Below are 22,802 nucleotides of genomic sequence, written 5' to 3'. Positions count from 1 at the left end.
CCACATTTATTATTTTGCAATCTTCCGTTTCCACTTTTCTGGAATGTTCTGTACTAAGTGCTGTTTTTTAATAAACAGAAAGTTTACAAAATATCCTGAAAAGCATGAATATAGCTTTCTTAAATTTAAGTTTGTGCTTGGTGAACAATGCATTCGTTATATTCTTTATTCATATTACACATTATGTTAACACTCAGTGATGAAAATGATAAACAGAATTTTGTTGTTTCGGCTCATTTATTGTTTTCATTGATTCGGCCATGTACCAAAATCCATTTTAAATGTTGCTTCTTGTGTTAAATATTGTTCTCTGATTAATTTAGATTAATCAGGATTATATAATTACAAAGTATCTAATTAATTAGCTTATCCAGCCATCCATCCATTTTCTGACCTTGTGCCTTTTTTCAGGGTCGTGGGGGTTTGCTGGTGCCTATCTCCAGCTCTCGTTGGGCGTTAGGCGAGGCTACACCCTGGGCAGGGGCGCCAGTGAATTAGATTTTTTATTTTCTAACAACAATATTAATGGAGTCTCACCACTGAAAAAGAAAAAAATACATTAAGTCATTTTTGTGACAGTTTCACTAACACAGAGAGACTGGGCTGCTCAGGGGTACAGTAGAGTAAGTCCAGGTCCTCCATTGTGTATTAATATGTTTTAATCGAGTGTGATGTGTTCCTTGTATAAACCTACACTGACACACTGTCAACGTATGCCTTTCACACAGTGACTTCATTGATTCTCAGGTCAGGTTTGTTCACACTAACCTTACTGTGTAAAAATCACTTCTTTTTGTAGTGATGCTTTAAATTGCTGGCGTTCTTGCTCCTGCGTGTTTAAAACGCTTGTTACAGGATGGATCAAATGAGATCCCTGTGGGCATGAGACATTATATGAGGGTCAGCGGGAGGACATTATTATTATTGGGGTGTCTGGAGCTCTACAGAGGGTGTCGAGGGTCTGTTTTAGCTTCCTTGCGCCTGAGCGTTAGAGACCCAGACAAGCTGCACAGAAGCCGGTCTGTGGCCTGGAGAAACCCTTGGAGCACCAGGAGCCCATGGGGGCATATTAATGTGCAGCGTGGCGCGTGTCAGCAGAGGTGTGAAAGAAATCAGAGGCTGAGACACTGAGTTTTGTATGAAACCGTGGCCTCCGCTTCATGTCTGATGCACACACGCTTTCCCTTTCACGCAGCTCACATGGAGGTTCACAGTTCAAATAAACAGTGGCTCCAGCGTCAGGGCCAGATCTGGTGTAAACAGCGGCAATGAAGCGGGGGGTATTTTCTCTCTGGGTGCTGCTCTCTTTCACTTCGTCCTAATAGGCCGTGCTTTAAACAGGGGGGGTTGGGAGTGATAAAGAAGTTACAGACGAGCAGGGACGTCAGTGTGAGCAGGATATTTAGCTTAGACCTGGTATTTGAAACAAGCTTCAAGTATGATGGAAAGGCATTAGTAATGATTGATTTATGGCCTCTTTGCTTAGAAATCTGTTTGAACCAAATATTTTTTTTTATATTCAGTAGGACTATTAGATATTTTATGTGTATAGATTCCAGTTAACTCATCTCCCTGCCCTAACCTTCACTCAATTCTCAGTAGTAAATAAAGCTCCTCAACATGTTCTTACTACAATCTATGGATAGGAAAATCTCCACAAGAATGTCAAAGAGGGTTCTTTAAATTTATTCTCTTGTTCTCTTTGGAGGAAATCATAATTTTTACTCCCACATAAAGATGACATGGTCATAATCCTTCTGTCATAACCAGGATTATTCTGTACTTTCGCCTTCTTGATATTCAAGATGTGATCCAACTTCTTGACTATCCCTTACACAACTCAACATTCCGCTACAATCCAGATTCACTTTAACTTCACATTAACATCCAAAATCTTTCCTTGCTGATCCATTTTTTTTGCAATTAAAAGAAAAACTTACTATTGTATTGAGAAAACAGCTACAAAATACTGTAGGGAACGTGAGCTGGGATTAGACCGTCGTGAGACAGGTTAACGTAGGTTCTTTATCCTCATTCTTCTGCTTTCCTGAAAACTCTTCTTGAGCCCTAGTGACATGTGATCCAAGCGATGCATCATTGTTTGGTTGGGTTTTGTTTTGTGTTTGTGGCTACAGGCCTGTTTGTTAGAAGGTGAGGTCTTGTTCAAGATGGACTAGAACACTTTGGGCAATGCCCACATTTGTCTCCCCATCATAAACATGTTGCTCTCTGCAGTCTATCTAAATATGCAAGACATCAGATTTGAAAGTTTACTGCACTATTATTAGTTCATTCTAATCCATACACAGATGCACTAAAGCTTTTCATAATCTGAAATAATTTAGTCATTTCAGTCTATTCATCGGAAGAATTCGCCAATGGTGTTGAATTATGTGGCTATCCAATTGTTAACCAGGGCTGTGGTGTAGTTTTACATAGTACTCACATATTTGTGTAATTTTTTTCATGTACATGTCAGATTTGATGGCCAAGCTGTGGTTAATGTGCTGATCCTGAATGTTGATGCTATAATCACAAGTCATCTGAAACCATCATCACTGAAGGTTGGAATTTATTCATCAGAAACCTCAAGCATTGTTATGAGAAAGGTGTAATTTTATTTTTGATAATGATATTTTAAATGCTTCCATCCTTTTTTATCATCTACTTTTCTTCTTTAAAGCTGCTTAATCTCAGAACAAACCATTTTAACCTGAAACTGAATTTAATCCATAAATTGTTCTCATCGACAACTACTGATGGCAGTGTGCCCCCAAAAACTTTACCAAAGTGACATTTCTGGTGTTTTCATGGATTGAAAGTTGTTGAAAAAAAATTGTGATGTTGATAATGGGGCTTCTACGTAAACAACTGAATACGGCTGAAATCTGAGTGACGTCATGTCGCGGTGAATGGCAAAACAAAGCAAAGCAAAAAGGACTTTTTTGGCAGAAAAACACAAAAAAATCCTTGTAACAATGAAGTAAAAACACATTTTAAAGAAGCCTTTCTGCTTTGTCTTTGTATTCTTTTAGTAGACTCCAAATCCCAAAATGCAATGCGCAAAACTTTTTTTTTTTTAAATTTCAAGTCACATGACCATTTGTCAACAAGACGTTTATTGATGGAGGAGACAATAACTAGAATATGTGCTTGCACACATTACACTGCGTTAGCTTAGCATTAGCTAGCATTAGTATCAGCTAACATTAGCTAGCATTAGCTAGTATTAACATTAGTTAACATTGACTGGCATTAATATAGCATTATCATTACATTAGCTAACTTTAGCATTTGCCTAACAGTATCAACCTAACATCAGCACTAACCTAACATTAGAATGTAACCAACCTTTAAAATGGGCCTAGCAATAACATTACCCTAACAATAGCACTAACCAAGCAGTAGCATTAACCTTGCATTAGCCTAACATTAGCATTAGTCTAACAACAGCATCCGCCTAGCATTAGCACTAACCTAGCATTAGCATTCGCCTAGCTATAGCATTAACTTAACATTAGCATTAGTCTAGCATTAGAATTGACCTAACTTTAGCATTCACCGAGCAATAGCATTAGCATTAGCATTAGCATTAACCTTAGCAATATGATTTGAACATGTTGGAAAAAGGTTGAAATGGGTTGTACTAATTAGTTGAACATGTTCAAGGTTGAATGGTTTGTGACTTGTTTGCAAAAATTTGAAGGTAAAAACTGGAGCAGCTCAACTCTAGCTTAACGAGCTGTCCACTCTAAAAATGGGAACCACCCTGAAAAGTAAATGCAGTTTCACAAAAAAATTTAAAACTCAAAAAGTTTAAAATTTACAAATAATAAAAGTGTAAGCATAAATCTTGGGAAATATTTTGATGACTTATTTGTCAAAATCGGACAAACGGTGTAGGAGGAGTTAACGCAAACATTCAAGCTGATATTCCTACCTTCGACATTTGTTTGTGAATACATCTCTATCAAAGATTTATAAAAACAACTTTTGGATGACATGCATGTGCATATTTAAAAACAAATTGAGTTATGAGGTTAAGCAGCTTTAAGAGTCAAATTCCCTTTGAATTATTAAAAGTTGACTTGGCCAATAACTGTCCATCAACCCCTCCATAGCTACACTGACTTATTATTGTCTGAATAGACTGAATAGTTCTACAAACCTCCAGTTTGTTCACTAGTCTTCAACATTCTTTAATCAAGTGGTAACATCATATATTAAGGCTTGCATTCCTGTTCCTTTTTAATGATGAAACAGACAATTAAGACTAAAAGTGGTTTGTTATAGAGAGTAAATCTACAGTGGGTCCTGTGCGGTTAAGGTAATGAAGGTGATGTAATGAATGAAACAAAAACCTTCATAGAGAAAAATACAAAGGAAGTCAGCAAATGTGTATTGACACCTACAGCTCTTATCTGGGTCATGTTGACTCAGTGAAAAGCAGGAACATCAGTGTGGGCTGAATGGGTTGAGTCAGAAGTGGCTGCAGGCTGGAGGATGTGGGCTGTTAGGACGTGGGTGGTTCATTGATGGAGCAGCAATTTCATTTTGTTTCTAAGTTGTGCTATTACAGTAAGTGATGCTGGGAGAAAGAGAAGAGGTTTGTGTTTAACACTGCTCCGCCAAGTTTAACTTAGACCAGTGGTTCACAAACTTTTCACACTCCCGTATCCATTCAGACATTATTTTTAGCCTGATCAGTTTTTCAACAACATTGCATTGGTAAATGGAGCACCTTTTGATGTACGCAGCACAGCGCAGCCTGTGGTGGCTGTACAGGAAATAGGACCTCATTCATGCTTTTAAAATGTAACGTGTACCTTAACCTTTTACAAATGTGCTACAGTATTTAATCAGTAATGTGATGATTTATAGGTGAAATTGGCTGAAACCATAATACACACAGAAGGGACAACATTTATTCATTTTTTAGTTTGTTTTTTTCAAGGGTTTCGATTGTTAATTTCTTTTAATGTGATATTTATGGCTTCAAGCATGCTGACTGAGGTCGATATAAACGTCATATCCATGTATGTCTCTGTTGTGAAGGCGCTTGCTGCGCACACAGGGGGGCAGACTTCACCTCCTCTGTAACTGATTCTCTTAATAATAATAACAATAATAATGCATCGGACTTTCTATAGGGCTTTATTATAAGCACTCAAGGCGCTTTACAGAATTAAGGCATTATTCTTTCACTCCACACTTATTGGTCGTAAGCTACTATTGTAGGCACCGTTACCCTGGGGCAGACTGACGTAAGGCTGCCCCTCCGACCACCACCAACACTCACTCACACACTGCATTGATATTAGACAATGTGGGTGAAGTGTCTTGCACAAGGACACAATGACAGATACCACTGGAGCGACTGTCCCTCACTATGGCACCTGGAATTCTCAGTGGTCTCCCATCCAACTACTAACCTGCTTAGCTTCCGATGTCTAACAAGATCGGGCAATGACAGGCTGGTATGGCCTCTTCTACACAGCGTTTAAAGGAGCTCCTAAGTCCAATTTTCACACATTCAGAAAGTAAACATTTGTTTTGCTCCACCTCTGACGTGAGGATGCCAATTTTCATCTTGTAAATGTCTCTTTTCTTGCTTGACCTCAGTGGGCGGGGCCTCCAAAACAGGAGGGCGTAATATGTTAATGACAATTGAATTCAGCTGCCGCATTTATCAACACCCGATCATTTGTACGGTGGGATTGGTGAAATAGGAATGTTTCATAAATCACACGTTGGTCCTGTCGTACGACCAAATGTGCACTCAAATTTGGACCCGTTTTCACGCAAGGTTGATAAATGAGGGCCAATGTGAATGTGGGTTAGCAGTGGCAAAAATATCCCTCCCCCTCGAGAAGTTCTCTACAAGGTCACCTTCTTACCCTGGGTCTTTATGCACTGAATGAATTGTCCAAGCTGTTTAGTGTATCCTTCCCTGCTGTCTTTGGCTCTGGCAGACACAGGCCTTTTTATTAGCTTTTCTTCTGCTGGCAGAGAGAAGTTGGTGTGCTAACGAACCCCTGAGCTAATTAGAAAATCAGCCAAGCTGGCCTTTTTTTTCTTATATCCTCCCTGTTGTTCCTCTCTTTTCAATGATACAATTTCACCCCTCAACTTGTGCAGAATTAATCCAGTTAGTGTTCAGCGCTGGGTGAAAACCAACCATTTATCAGCTGAGAACAGAGAGCAGGGCTTTTGGGTAAAATAAGGAGCCCCCAGTCGGATGTTCTTCCCAATCTGATTTTTTGGGCAAAGCACCAATGGGCCACAGTTAAAGGAGGCGTGTGTTGTTTAAATGAATGAATAGCAAGGGAAAGTGATCGCTCCTAATGTAACCTGATGCACACAATCACATGAATCATTGCTCTGCTAATGTAGCAAACAAAAGAGGCTGAAAGCATGAGTCCCAACACATCAGGACTGGTTGCAGTGCTTAGCAACAGCTTTCATTATATGTTGCGCACTAACAATAGGTCCCAGGTACAGTAGCTTTATTAGATAATTCTAAGGAGAAAATTCCAGTGACTGTCTGTGGCAACCCCTAGAATATGGTTGACGCTTGCATTAAACAACATAGAAATGTACTAGGGACGCACCAAAATGAAAGTTCTTGGCCGAAAACCAAAACACTGAAATAAATGATTATGCAAATTATTAGTCCCATTGCATTTATGGCTCTGAATGTTTATTAACCTCACTAAAATTAAAACATTTCAGTTGTAAAAATTACTATTAATGCTTCAAATAATAAATCAACTAAAAATTTTAAAATATTTATTTAGCACTGACATTCCAAAAATGCACAACATAAAGTTAAAAAAATAAATGTTTAACTTGTCCCCACTCCTACGTTAAATAATGTTGTACAGGCGTATTTAAGTCACAGAGACGCACACACTTTGTGTGCTTTGATTCGCGCTTGTTTAATCCTATCCAAGTATGGATCTTTATAAGGTGGATTGTCGTGATGTAGTAAAAAGGATCTCTGTGAAACGTGCACATACAGACTGAAACCAAATTCATGCTGATGATGCACAGCTGTGCGTCAGGCTGCCGCGTAAGGGTCACTGTTGACCGAGGGCGACATGTAACTACAGTGTTGACGTGACAGAGAAACATAAAACACACTTGTGTGCTCCGTCAGCTCTGCTTAGAAAACGCTTTAGCGCTCAGATCTACTGAAATACAGCCACTCTGCGACTCTGCAGACAAGTTGGCCTGTTTTCAGACAAGCGCGCTACGCTGACCGAGATGCTTGCAAGCGTCATCACCACATCCTGTTTTGGTCAGATTTTTTTGATGAGAAAAGTGCTTCGACCAAAAACTGAAAATGCACTTTTGGGCCATTTGCGCCAGAATTTTTTGGTGGCCGGAATTCGTTGCATCACTAAAATTTACCTCAGGTTTTCTGCATTAATGTAGATGATTAAGAACAGTAGTTATTAAACAATGATATGTTTAGTAGTAGGAATGTAAGGATTAATCGTGAGGCAGTTCGAAATCAATTCATATGTGTCACGGTTCACATCGATTCTCTGAAATTGAATCGCAGTAAATCAGTTTTATTTATTTATTTATTTTAATTTGAAATTCAGGACGCACCACGTTGTTTTAAATCAGAAGTGTGGAAGCATTTTGGCTTCCCAAAACAAAATGAAAGAAAAAACACGTGAAATCTAAGGTAAGAGGGGCACAGAGAGGAAAGGGAGAAACAAGAGAGAGAGAATGAAAGTCATAGTGTGTTTATTTATATTATTTCTTTGATGGGATTTCTTTTAAAGTCCAATTGTTAAGGCACAAAATACATTTTCATTTGCACTTTTAAAAAGAAAAGGAACTATTATACAGTTTTGCATAGTTTACTGTAGAGCCAAAAATTTAAATGAATTGTAATTAATTAATTGCAATTAACATGTTAAAGTGAGAGCCCTAATGTTTAGTACTGTAGAGGAACAAACACTGTCCTATCACAAGAAACCGTGCTAACAATGAAGAATAACAAACTTATTAAAAACCATTTCTGCTGCTCCGTGCCTTTGCAATTTTCTATAGGACTACACATCCCACAATGCAATAACAGAAACTCCAAAGTTCAAGTCACATGACCATTTGACAAAATGATTCTGTGTAATCGAGTCTACAACAAACTTGTGAGCAACAATTTCAACCTTTTTGAGTAAATTCTCCCGTTTTCCAGAAGAAATCCATTCGACCCATTGATATCTGAGGCCTACACTGTCTTTGTCTTTGTTGTTCATAAAAGTTTTCGTTATTGTTGACAGTAGCTTCAGATTTCAGCTGCGACTAAGGACGTCAGGTCTGCTTTTGGAGTTGTGCTGTTTTCCCTTGTTCACTTTTCTATTTCACCCCATTGATCTCTTTGTAGCAAACGACTCAAACGCAGAACCACCAACAGTTGACTTAAATTGTTCTCAAGCTGTTCCAACAATTACTCACACGGTCAGAGCTGCTAATGTCCTAAGCCCCTCGGGTCTTGATCTCCTGCTCATGAAAGATCCTGGTATTTAGGCCTAATCAACTAAAAAAGACTACTGTACATATTAATAGTTGCCAGATTTCAAATTAATTGTTATATTTTGAGCAAACACATGGGTTTTACCAGTTTTAATCATTGCAGACATGCTGCACAAACAACCTTTGTGCCAAAGTCTACAGGTTTGAGGTGCAGGTCCTTGTGCTGTGGTAAGAGAAACTATCTGAGAGAGGAAGTCGTTGGAGTCCCTCCCACCCTCTCTGTCTGAGCTATCAGCTGTTGGGGTGAGCCCCAGCTGCCTCATGTGTTGACTCTAGAGTGATAGCCATCAGCATTTGCCACTTGAAAGGAAAGGAGTCTGGTGTTCCTAAAAAAGCAGATGAGGAGTGCAGAGGAAGACGCCATTTATTTATTTTTTCTAATTCAAGATTGCAACCACATTTCAACTCGCGATAAAAGCTTGGATTTATCAGGAGTGTTATTTTAATGACCGTATCAAAATTCAAAAATCACCTTCTTCCTCTGTGTAACATGAAGAATGTTAGTGGTCGATAAGATTCTTTGAGCCACTACAACTTTATAGCATTGAACTGATCGGCTTCTGGCTGAGGAGGGTGGACTTCTGTTTAGCGTATCGCTCATCCGGTGCTTTGGTAGAGACAAAAATCAAAATATGCTGCTGAAATTACCATCACTGTGCAAACCCTCAGCAATGATATTCGTGCTACGCCCTACAAGATGAGCCCTTTGCTTTTATCAGTCCGAGTTAATCAGGACAGCGGCTGATCCGTGGGTGCTGTGAGAGGAGGGCACCAACACTTTGGGCTCCTGGTTAAAGTCCTTGAGTTGTAATTCATAGCCTCATATTGCCATGAAAGAGAAAAAGAATCCAGGTTGTTAAGTTTGAAGAGTAAAGCTGAAGATATAGGTGGTAAAAGCAGAGTAGACGAGACCACAGATCGCACTGCCTCAAACGCTGAAATCATCCTGAACTTTTCACTGGTTTAGTAGCCGTTGTCAAAATATATCTACAGTCTGAGAAACTGTTGTTTTTTCTGTAGAAATATCCTGAGAAATTGACTTTCCATGCCACTCTGCAGTGTTATTTTAAGCTTGATGATTCTTATTATGGTACTACAGTTGGTAGTTGTGGAGTGAGAGTCATAGTAAAGCGTGTTTTGACCTCCTAAAACAGTGTTTTTCAACCTTGAGGTCGGGACCCACCCAAAGTGGGGTTGCCTGAAATTTCTAGTAATTGGTACCAAAAAAAACCCGAAAAAACTTATATTTAAAAAAAATTCCGAATTGTTATTTTTTCATATACACAATAATTATCAAATAACTCTATCCTATACTTAAACGTTCTCAAATCAAATCCATTTCAAATGAAATGCAGTATTAAAAATATCTGAGGTGGTGCATCTTGTCACTAGGCACTAATCCTGGCTACTCTTTTTTTTGTGGCACACTTTAATGAACTCGATCAAAAACTATTTCTAGAAAAACATTTGTGATCTCAAAATGGGGTCGTGACCCGAAAAAGATTGGTACCATCTGTCCTAAAATGACACAAATACAGGTTATTTTCATTGAAATCCTGTTTGTAAAAGGGTTTCTATACTATTAGTGTTGTTTTTAACATTCCTGAGACCGATTCCGCTGCACGACCGACATCACAAAAGTGCTGTAGTAACTTTTTTGTGCACATGATGCTGTAACATTATTACAAAATTCTGTATATTTCTAAAGATGTGCAACATAGGCTTTTGGTTTGTTTTGAAAAACATAGGATGCTTATGGTAAGTACAAGAAGATGTAGAATGGAATGAAATATTGGGTCAGTTATGAGTTGGAATGAGTAAAACCAGAAAAAGTGAGTTGACTGTTTTTTAAGAATTATTATGGGGAGTCATCCGTTTCTGCATTTGTTAGAGAACATTTGTACATGTGTTATTCAATTGTTGGTCTCATAAAGTATTGTAAAAGAATATTACACCAGAAATAATAATAATAATAATAATAATAATAATAATGCATTGGATTACACACTCAAAGCACTTTACATTGCATTATCCTTTCACTCCACACACAGTGGTGGTAAGCTACTATTGTAGCCACAGCTGCCCTGGGTCAGACTGACATGCTATAGTGCGCCATCAGGCCCTCCGACCACCACCAACACTCACTCACACACTATATTCTTACTAGGCAATGTGGGTGAAGTGTCTTGCCTAAGGACACAATGACAGATACCACTAGAGCAACTGCCACCCACTGGCAACCTGCCAGTCACTTGAGATGGGCAACTTTTATCACAGCCCGGGACACAAAAATGTGATTGTCTGATTCCGACGGTCCCATTAATCAACATCTAGAATAATGATCAATCTGAGCATTAATACAGGAAACAAACAAACAGTTTGTGTGTGTTTTGGAGTCATTTTGTTCTTGTAGTGTGTTTGGTGTATTTTTCTGTTATTTTGTGTGTTTTTGAAGTAATTCTGTGCATTTTTATTGTTTTGGGTTTTTAAAGTGTATTTTGTTTTACTAATGTGTATTTTTCTGGTATTTTGTGTGTTTACTTTTGGGGCCACAAACAATTAGACTGAGAGTGGTTTGGGGCCCAGGGCCACCAGTTGCCAATGTCTGTATTACACCATATGTTTTTTTTTTTTTTTTTTTTTTTTTTTTTTGGGCTCTAGTGGCCTTTATATGACAGTTGCTTGACAGGAAAGGGATCAGAGAGAGCAGGGAATGACATGCAGCAAAGGGTCCCAGGCTGGGAATCGAACCTGGACCGGCTGCAGGTGAGGAACTATAGCCTCCGTTCATGAGGCGGGCGCTCAACCCACTGAGCTAAACACCACCCCACACCATATGTTTGTATATATTTTATATATGTGTACTGGGAACTGGACCAGAACTTTGTCCAACCTTTTAACCAAACTATTGTCCATTGATTTACTGTTATAGAAACTGGAAGTTATTGAACTCCTTGTTGTCATATTTAATCACAAAAAAAAAAAAAAAAAAAACTCTTCCTATTCTTCCCAGTCAGGAAGGATGAGAATGGAAAATTTATTTTTCTCTGGAAGTGATTACTTTGTGTTTTACTGTTACACTTATAAAGTATGAATTTCAGTCAAAGGCTATAAAGAGGCACTATTTAAAAAAAAAATTTTGGATAAAATTATTACTTACACACTTTTGGGAACCTACTGTTACTCAGCTCTAATTGACAATGCACCCTGGTGAAGAACCAGAGGAATGGGGCTGTAATGCTGCAACATGCTGATTTGGCTCTAATTCAGTTTTTTCCCACTAGTCTGTAAATCTTTTGTCTTTTTTAAAGCTTATGTTCATTTCTTATGCTAAACAGCCTGCTGTTTTTACAGGGGTTTGCCTCCCGGTTTGAGCATCCCACTGCACCCCCATCCCACCCTAACTCTCCTCCAGCCCCCAGGGGCCACTTGGTCTTCAGGGAAGTGTTTTATTCCACATGTAAATCCTGCCAAAACGCTGCTAATTACACCAATGGAGGGCTGCTGACTTTCTGACATCACACTGGGATATTTGTATGCATTGAACGTGATTCGGACCCTTGAGAAGGCCAGATGAACGAGATCACAGTCAGACCGGAAATGAATAGATTTTCCCTTCAAAATAAAGTATTTAAAAAAAAACAACTGATAAATTACAAGTAAATCTTGATTGAAGCCAGTTTCAAAACTAGAGTTGGACAAAAACATGATTTCACAGTTTCATAAACTCCCTTTTGCCTTTTTTTAATGGAATATTGCCACATTAGCCCACTATTTATTAATATGATGGGTTTTTTTATTCCTGAATGCTACAAGTGTGAGTCAACTAACCTTTGTTTATATAGTAAAGTATTTATAAAGAAAGGATGTTGTTTTCCCGTTTAGGGGAGCTCACTGAGCAGGCCAGGTACACCTCTGTGCAAGTTACACACACACACACACACACACACTCTTGTTATTGCTGCTGTTATTAGAGTCCAAAATTTGCATTTCATGGATTGGTAAAGAAAGAAAGTGTCTATTTGTACGGTTGCCGTACGGACATCCCCCATTACTATTGGTACGGTTACCGAAGTGCAAGTACGTATCGTCTTAGGGTTAGGTTTAGGGTTAGGTTACAACCCAGTATCGCAACAGTTTTTAGGGTTAAGGTTAGGTTTCGGGTAAGGTTTAGTCTTACTCCCTCGACCCAATGACTGACCTATTATCAGTGTTGGGCTGTAACACCGTTACAATATGGTGCGTTTGTTCGTTACTTTGCTAGCTGCTGTGTACTTCCTGTTTACAGTGGCGCAACATAACACGATAAAACAGTCGAAAAAGAAGCATTGTCAGCGTGTTTCTGTTTACATCACATCATGGCGAGTCAATGCGAGAGCAAGACGTGTTTCTCAGAGTGGAAATACGCGCATTATTTTTGTCTCCAAACGATGCATCAGTGAAGCTAAGCTAACGCTGCGGCTGGATTTTAATGCACTGTGACTGTTATCTAGGGACAGGTCAGCCAAACTATTGCACGGTATGTTGTATATAAGCAGCCTGTCGCTACGGATGAGGGGCGCTGCGCATGTCGGAATATTGATACGGCAACCATCTGGATAGCCATTGCCTTAAAGAAACCAAAGCATAATAGTAAAAAAATATCATGTAAGCTTTTGAAGAACATGAAAACTCCGGAGTATGAGTTTGTTGTCAATGTAAGCCCGGTTCTGCTGGATATTTAATCCTGTTAAAAGGGATTTTTTTTCCCCTCTCCGCCGTAGCTGATGCATGTTCATGTAGATTTGTTGGGTTTTTTCCTGAGAATTTTATGTTTTAATAAGAGCTACGAGATGACTATTGTTGTAGTTTGCGCTATATAAATAAAGTTGAATTGTAATGAATGTCAGCCAAAAAAATTCTAGATCAGTTTTAATTAAGTATTTATATTTTTATGCTGCTCCTTGTCTCAATGACTGCAAGTCTTGCTTTTTCTTATCTGTTCCATCATAAAATAAAATAAAAACATGTGTTTAAACATAAAACACTTCGAAATGAATTTATTTATATAGTACAAAACTAAATTTCACTAGTTTCAATAGTGTTGTTTTTTTTTTTTTTTAAAAAAAAAAAAAAAAAAAAGGACGCGGTGATTGTTTTATTTTGAAAAGCCAACCAGGATGTAGTCCTGCAGCTTGCGGTGGCTTGACAGCAGTTGAGCTTTTAAACGTAGCTGTTGTGAGTCTCGATCAGCACAAGCAGCAGTAGCAGGCAGAGTTCCATGGGTGCACCGTGTCTTTACGCGCGGCTCTGCAGACTCAAGTGTCCGTGCGCGTCCGCTGGGATTGAACTGCTTTTATTGCTTCACGCGCCCTCACTCGGACTCTGACTTTTTGCTCTCTCTAAGGAATCTGGTTTTTACGCACTTTGGGACTGTCTTGTTCGCTGCCTGTGCTTTCACCTCTCCAGAGCAGCTCAGTCACAGCAGGCTTTACTCACTGTGGATGTATACGCACTACGCAGCAGTGCGGAACGCACCGTGTTCACACAGCGGTTTGTTTTTGTGGTCAGTCGGTCTCTCCATCGGAGTTTGGGAATCTAAACTGGGATGAGGAAGGCGTGTTTTAAAAGCCACAGCAGCCAAGTCACAGGGATCGGAGCCATGGTGTGTTTATAGGAAGGTAAGCTGCAGACTATTGATCTGTTTAAAGTGCGTGTGTGTGTGCCCGTGCGCGCGTGCCTGCGCACCCATCGAAGGATTTTGGTGCGTAATGGCACGAGTCTTCTGTCCATGTTAACGTCTCCTTTTTCTACCCGTGCGTAAAGCTGCGTCAGAACTAACTCCTGTGTGCGCTCTTTCTATTTGGGGTTTTGTGTATTTCTGACCGTATTTAGATTTTTTTTTTTCCTACAAAAAATTCTGACATGTAGAAGTTTAACAGTGCTGAGGCTTTCTCTCTCTCTCTCTGACTGTTTATATCCCCACCCCACCCCCTGTGGTGCAGTGCTCAGTGTATAATGCGGGCTGTGTGCCTGTGCCACATCTATTCCAAAGTCATCAAACAGGTAAATCAATAGACTTCTGTGCCTTTTCCATTGGCTTTTCTACAACTTATAGATGATTTAGATAAGTAAAATAAAAATTAAGTCTGATTTAAGTGCATTTTATTCAAGTTGTTCCACATATGTTTGGTTTAGTTCATCATTATCTAATGAGCCTGAGTGACCTAAAACAGGGGCGTCAGTCATTTTAGTCAGGGGCCAACTATGGACCAGTTTGATCTCAAAAGGGCCACACATTATAGGTGGGGGGAAAAAGAATAATTTCAACATCATTGTGCCCTGGTATTCAATATGAGTTCACTTCAAAAATTCTTCAATTTGTTGTGTAATTTGGAGGAATTTTGTGGAATTGTTTGTGAGAAATTGCAACTATTGATAGTTCTTTCCACAATTTGCAATTAAAAATGACTGCGTTCATGTGATATAAACAAAGGAAAAAAGCAAGCCCCCTAAAAATCTCGTCGAGTTGAAATTACTACTGGATTATTTTATTTGTCATTTACACAATAATTAATGTTTTCTGTGATTTGTACTTTCTCCTGCAGGTCGGATTGGATGCTCTAAAGCAGGGTTTCTCAAATGGGGGTACGCGATGGCACTACAGGGGGTACTTGAGAGAGGGAAATTAACAAATGAATGTATTAAAAAATATGGGGTTTTATGTTTATTTTTAGTTAAATATGATATTCATACTAAATATTACCATCAACTCACAAAATGACAACAAAAACACACATACTAAAACTCAAAAATACTTACTATTACCATCAACACACAAAATGACAACAAAGACACAATAAATGAGAGATGAATACACAAGATGACTACAAAATACACAAAAATAACAGAGAAACATACAAAACGACACCAAAAACACACACGCTGGGAGAGAATAATTTAAATAATACCAACAACACACAACAACGACAAGAAAAACACACAAAATAAGAGAAAAAATATACTGAATTAAAAAAAAAGAACAGACAAACAACAACAAAATACACAAAATGAGACAAAAACACATAAACTGATGATTGAAATGATCTTGATTAGAATGTTCTAGTAGGACAAACGGGGTACTTGAATTGAGAAATAAATTAAAGGGGGTACTTGAGCCAAAAGAGTTAGAGAATTACTGCTCTAAAGGGCCAGATTTGACACGTGATCTAAAACATCATAAACTGTATTTATCATCCTTGCTTTAGAATCAACCGCAAAAAAATGTGTTTGTGAAAAGATCAAACTTGTAAGTTGACTTTGTTACAATTGTCAACAACTCTATTAAACATCAAACCAACCAAAGTACACACTAAAAGAAAACCAAGCAGTTATTTATCATGAACATGATATTTCAGTTACACATCAGGAAAAATACATTCAATGTTGTGGCTTACCCAGAATGCTTTTGGAAATGATGTGGCTTAAGATTTACCAGTGCAAAAATATGTTGCTATTAATGAAGATTTTGTGTTGTGTAAAGTAAAATGTCCTTTATATTTGGGTCATTCTGTTTGCAGCCTCGGTGTCTCTAATCCCGACCCTTAGACCCAATCACAGTAATTGACCCATTTGGATAGTTTACATATTACACACATTAGCAGTTAAAAGTGAGTGGATTAGCACATGACTGGCTGAAAAGTGAGTGAATAATGTGGTTCAAACATGATCGCTGAGCTCCTCAAGTCCAGGCAAAGACCAAACTGACAGGATCGTAAATGCAAAACTAACATAACTTGTGACATGAGAAAGGATTACGATTACAACAACACATCATCAGTCAGGAAGGGCTAACCCTGTCCTGATGCTATGATCCCTGCTCACGTTTTCTGTCAGTCCATAATCAATCTAATGCTTTGTAAATTTCCCCTAAAACTCACGTATGTCTTCTTTTATGCTGCATTTCACTGCTGCTACCGAAGAAAAAGTAGTAGAAAAAAGAAATGTTTGTCCTAAGAACACGTGACAAAGTTTTTCTGTTTTTAAAATGCTTTAATGTGTGAGCTAACGTAGTTTAGGAGGGCCGCCCTTTCCATGACCTCACATTCTCTGTTCAAAGTAGTGTCACTGCATGGAACAGGCCAGTCAGCCCGCAATAAAAACGTCATGTGATCCTCTCTCATGTATGATTGAGCCATGAGTCAAAAGTAAATCAGGCCTGTTTAGTCTCTTTCCTGTGCCTACTTACAAACTAAACTAACAACTGTCTTTTAGAGTGAAGAAACATTGAGTAATTTACTTTATTCATTTATTTTAAACAAGCACAAACTTAAAAACTGGCAACAAAAGAAGGAAGTGAAGCTTGTCATATTTATCTTCATATATATATATACAGTATAAGCACAACATGATCCCTGCATGTATACTAGGGGTGTGCAATGCCATCAATCTGGTGATACGATATGATTCACGATTTGCATGACATGATATATCCCGATACTAAACGATAGAATATCCATCACGATATATTGCAATATCAATAATTACAAATTTCACCTTTACGAGTACAAAATGGTATAAAATAAAAGTTATATCCTTAATTTTTAAATTAGCAAGAAAAAATAAATCTAACTAACTGAAGTAAAGTACTAATTAAAGTAGCATGATTAAACATGGTTTAAAAAAAATCCATTGGGACATTTTTTGGAATGATACAATAACCGCGCAGTGAAATATCGCGATATATCGCCAAAATCGATTCTTCTTACAACTTTATCAATTCAATTTGACTTTATTTATATAGCGCAAATTACAACAACGTCATCTCAATGCGCTTAACAAAATATAAAGTTCATAGTAAGAAAGAAAGTAGTGCAGGGTTTGGCAACTCTATCATAGCGGGGGCCACGAAATTGTGATTGTATCTGATCTGTGGCCACATGATCAACATTCATGTCGGCATTAGAATCATGACCAGTCAGAGCATTAATACAGGGGAAAAATGTTTTTTGTCTTTTTTTTTTTTTATCATTTTGTGCATTTTTGTTTATAATTGTGTGCTTTTGTTATTTTTTGTGTTCTCACTTCCTGTATATTTTTGTTTTTTGTATTTTCCTGTCATTTTGTTAACAGTTTGTGTCTTTGGAGCTATTCTGTAATGTGTTTTTGAAGTCATTTTGTTTGTTTAAGTGGTTTTTGTGTCTGTCTTTGTTGTCACTGTATGTTTTATGAGTCATTTTCATTATTATATTATATATGGAATTTTTTGTGTACTTGTGGCCCCCAGGCTGTCAGTTGTCTGTGTCTGCTGTAGTGTATAATAGGGCACCACTGCATATAAAACAAATTCCTCTGTATCTTATTTTTGAAATTTTGCAATCTACATGAGGTATTTATAGTTGGCCTGTTTAACACAAAAATAACATCATGTAACGATTATTATCGTGAATATTTAGGGTTCTGCAGAATGTACAATGGAGTGTTGTAGAGAGAAACTATAGCTTTGTGTGGCCGAATACTTTGTTTACTCTCTGCAAACTTGGCAGTGTTTGTGCTGCTTTTCCCTTAGCTCACAAGACATTTGAATGTTTCTGTAAACTGTTTGGTCTTCGCTGGTTGTTTAAACTGATGCACTGCTACAAATATGCGCTCAACAGCCACTTCACTTGGCCCACCTCTCAGCAGTGACTGCTTAGGATAGGATACCTGCTGCATGTCCTGGCAGCGTGTTCGCTAGAGGTCAGAGCCTCGTGGTCGGATTGGTTATGACAGGTGGATGCAGGCCTAATCTCTCCCCACAGCAAGACGTTGAATCCGGTTCTTGCTAATTGGCCTCTGATGGAAATTGTCTTTGCAGAGCCTGTTTCTTGTCAGCAACACCTTGCCAATGTTTATCTGTGATTAACTTTTTAATAGCTGTGAGTTCCACACGCGGCCCTTCAATACAAAAGCTTTGGCTGTCTTCCAAATTGCATTCTACACGCTACAAATTCAATGAGTATATACTGTCTACTATATACTATAATTATGATCACGATGATGACCTTTCCACTGAAGTACACTTCGAAGTTTCCCAAGATGCATTTAGAACCGACAATGACAAAAACCTGAATCACTCTGAGGCTAAATATCTCCGTTGATTCTCCACCTTTTAAAGTTCTGAAAATATTTCACCAAGAAAGTGACCAAGTAGAATATCAAAATGTTCTCATTTGATCCAAAAAAGTAGTGTAGGACTCAAAGATTAATGGGACGAATGAATTTCTTTTGAAAAAAGGAAGAATTTACTCAAAAAGTTTGGAATTGTTGCTCACAAGTTTGTTTTAGACTCGATTTTGTCTTTCCACAATCGTTGTTTTGTCATATGTTCATGTGATGGAGATTTTCGAAAACTCAACATTGTGCTATTGATGAAACTTAGTGTCAAAACAAGAGCCTTTTTCACAAAAGCGTTAAAAAACTAATGTAAGACAAGATGAGATGCTTTTGTTTTGCAAAGGGGATGTTTTATTTTTTAGCTTAAAGCCGGTCCCAGGACCATTTTACATTCCGCTCCCAAGGCATCATGGGGCATGTCCTGATATGGTATACATCTGGGTATTTCTCGCGTACTCAATCTTTTCATACTATCTAATGTGAATGTACTACATACTCATTTTGCCGCCAGACTTGGTATGAGTAGTAGTGAGTTAGTATGCGATTTTGACCAAAGCCTTTGTTTTAGCTGATTTAGAGAAAACACTGTTATTGAAGCTGCCGAAAAAGTCGGGCTTGCAAACCTTCCACGGAAATGTTGCATCTGTTAAACAAAAGGCTGGTCAGAAGAAAGGAGCGACTGGTCTTCCCCCCACCATGGCCTCCAAAGAAAACAAAAGCAGAGGCAGACAGGACATGTGCCCAGCTGTTCGCTCCTCGCTCTGCCAGTGCTCACCCAACTTCTCCTTTTGTGCAAAGCTTCCATTAAAAGATGAGATTTTAATCACACTATTTAAGGGTGAAGCCATGGAAAGAGCGGATGTTCTTGGGAAGCTTCTAAAAAAAAAAAAAAAAAGTGAGACACGAAGTCAGTGTTTGCTTCAAACCATTTTACACTTGGTTACACTTAACTCTGACCTTCTTTAAAACCTCCACCCTGACGTCATGTTGTAGGATCTCCTTAGTGGGGTTGGAGACATTTTAAATCCCCACACTTTTACCTAATTACTGACCTAACCCTTTATAGTGGCCTATCACACTCTAGTTAGGTATTAAAGCAGCTATTATCTTGGTTACAGGGTAAGTCTGTGAGCGCAGGATGATGATAATTAACTCAAAGCAGTAAATCATTGTCCACTGACATCTTGTTCATTGTGAATGCAATGCAAAACATACCCCCCAGGTCTAAGGCAAAGCTTGAACTCACACAAACCAATGATTCACCTACATTTACATCTCCCAGGGAGTTAAAAAGGCTGGCCTCATTTCAATGAAAATTCAAAAAGCGGCATTACTTCCTACCCTTCACTACACTGGTGTTGATTAGGTGTCACTGATGCACTTGACTCTAATCACCAAATTCTCTCATTTCTGATGTAATTGATATCATGTAGTTTGAGGAAAAGCTCTGGGGCCTCAACTGTAAAACAATGTGTGGGATAAAGACTAAGGGGCAGATTCACTAAAGGTTTAGGGGTATTAAAACGTGTGAAAACATCACTCAAAGCGCTAATAAGGGGTACAAACCCCAGGGAATCAGGACTGTGCGTTACAATGCACCCACAATCCATTTAGCTCGTTTCCCTCTGATGAATATGTAAAGTAGGTGGATCTCACAAGGGGACCAAAAAAATGGGAGTGGGAAAGGCAAATGAATTAAGGCAGGGGACGCAATGCAGTTCATCAAACCAGTACGACCCACAGGCAGGTGCAAACGCACACACAGAGATCATCGCTGCACTGAATGTTGACACAAAACACAGCGGAGAAGAAAAATAATGCTCCAGTTAACCTTTCTAGTATAAGAAAATAATTTAAACAAAACAATAGTCAATGTATATCACCCACTGATTAAGAAAATGCAGAGTAAAGTGTGTGTGAGGGAGAGAAAAAGCTGCACACCTGAGGCGGCACATGTGGAGTCTGGTGTGGCTGCGGTGCAGAGGATGCTGTGCGTGGAGCTCCATGGATGTCGCTCCGGACGCAACGCTCCAATGAGCTTCTGTGTCTCTGTCTTTCTCTCCATGTTTTGACCGTAAAACTCACGTGTCGCGTTGATGTCATGAGCGTTAGGCCAGAATCAGCTGAGCTGCTGCGTAAATTACGCAGCGATGGCACAATGTGTGCGTGACAAGCGCTCTCAGAAGCTCAGACCTGCTGGATGATGCTCAGTAGATCATCTTCAAATGGTGCTGATTGACAGACTGTTGCTGCATTAACTCAGATTACTTTGCGAGAAAGTCTGTTTGCTAAACTCGTTTGACATCAAACCACCTGTTTCATGGGATAAATACAATGGAAATGCATGATATGGTCTCAAAAGATGTACGTGAGGGTTTAGTTCGTATCGTATAGTTATTTCATAGTGTGAGAATTTAAGCGAGATAATGAGCAAAATTGGACTTGCCCTTGTTTGAAAATGTGTCGCCTGGTTTTCAGGGAAAAATAGTGTTTAAATGTGTGATATTGTTCCAAAATGCGCGTGCGGTGTGATTCTGTGTCATATTGAATTATGCGTTTTCTACTGTAAGTCCCTAGATTACCACTGGTGTCTGTGTGGTGAAGTCTCTTTTTCAAGATGCAGAATCTAAAGTTGTGTGAACTTTTGGAACAGAATGAGTCGGATCAGAAATGTTAATTAAGTCGGTACTAAGCAAGGGGAGCAGGAAAAGGTTTTTAAAAAAATGCTGGAATCAATTACAGCAAATTCTGAGAATGGACAAACATTGACATTTTTTATGGAGATGCAAAACGATAGTTTTTCTGCAACTTTTAAGACATTTTTCTGTCTGATCTCATCTTCTATTTACCACTGTATTCTTTCTATATGTTAGAGGGTCAATGGTTGATGATAACACCTATCTAAAGGTGGAAGGAGAGGTACACCCTGGGCAGCTTGCCAGTCCATCACACAGAAACAGATTATCACAAATGTTCACTATCTCTGTCAAATGAAAAACAGGATTTAGGAGGAAGCCCGTGCATGTTAGAACCAATGCCTTTAAGGGAGATGTGTAGAATGAGTTTGTGATGAGTTAATGCAGGCATTGACATTCATGATGTCACACTAGGCACAGTACTGTCAGATGTTTTCCTCTGGCTAATTGTAAGGTGTGGCATTACTATTCATACTATTCATCCTCATAAATCACCATGTGCTTCTATCCAGTAAGTGTTTATCACATTCATCTACTTGTGAATCATCTTAAAATAATAGGGAAAAATGATCAGGGTTTAATGGAGCAGAGCGGGGTTGCCTCTGGCTATAACATCATGCTCGCTGGGACCTCATGAATCTGCTACACACCCTTTTCTAGACCGCCTGTGTCTGTCTAGGCATGTTGTTCTTTTGCTCAGCATGCCCATCAGGGTTATAATTAGCTTTTTTTGTTTATACATTTGTAACATATTTAGCTTCAGAGGGACAGCAGAAATTAAATGTTTCTTTAAGTTGGATTTGATGTCATGTAAGGATTATTGAAATTTCTCAAACTGTAAGTGGAGATGGAGAGTTAATTATTCCCCTGAAATATTTCTATTTTTTTTGTACTTTGTGTGCTTTACATTTCTACTACAAGGTTCTGGTAGAAGTGTCCAGAGTACCTGTACATTTCCAGTGACTGTTGTATCACCAAAGCACTGCTAATCCTATACAATGAGGTCCTTTGTGATGCGCCATGTTTGAAGAACTAATCTCATTAGTAGAAGACAAGATGAATGTTGGCCACCTCCCCACATTCTGCTCTTTGCTCATACGGCCATGATGATCTAGTCGCACATTCACAAAAGCCTGGATCAGCTTCAACATCTATTTAACCAGAAAGAGGCCTCACAGCTGCTGGAGACCATCATTTTTATCAGATAAAGACAAAATGTAAGCCTCATAGGTTAATAAGTCAAAGAAGAAAAAAAAGATGTAAAAGATTGCCGCTCTAAAGTTTTTCAGTTTTTACTCCATTTTTACTGTGATTTCTATGATTTTGTCCCCCAAAACCACTGCTAAAGTGACTTCCCAACACATTTCTGGGGTTTTGACTGACAAAAAGTTAGGTCAAAACTTTGGCAGATGTCTGTATCCA

General features: G+C 38.7%; 1 protein-coding gene across 3 annotated transcripts in view; it reads left to right on the top strand.

Annotated features, from left to right (window-relative positions):
- Positions 1 to 22,802, top strand: part of prickle2b (prickle homolog 2b) — a 138,078-nt gene that overhangs the window by 95,622 nt on the left and 19,654 nt on the right. The window contains exon 1 of one of the 3 annotated variants that reach the window (XM_028447460.1): positions 13,791 to 14,210. The exons of the other annotated variants lie outside the window; for them this stretch is intronic. The gene's annotated coding sequence lies outside the window, so the exon portion shown is untranslated. Of the gene's footprint in view, positions 1 to 13,790; positions 14,211 to 22,802 lie in introns of those variants that run through there. 3 annotated transcript variants of the gene reach the window in all.

This window comes from Gouania willdenowi, chromosome 5 (genome assembly GCF_900634775.1).
Source record: "Gouania willdenowi chromosome 5, fGouWil2.1, whole genome shotgun sequence".
In the NCBI taxonomy this organism is placed as follows: domain Eukaryota; kingdom Metazoa; phylum Chordata; class Actinopteri; order Blenniiformes; family Gobiesocidae; genus Gouania; species Gouania willdenowi.
This window is presented reverse-complemented; position numbering and strand designations above follow the sequence as displayed.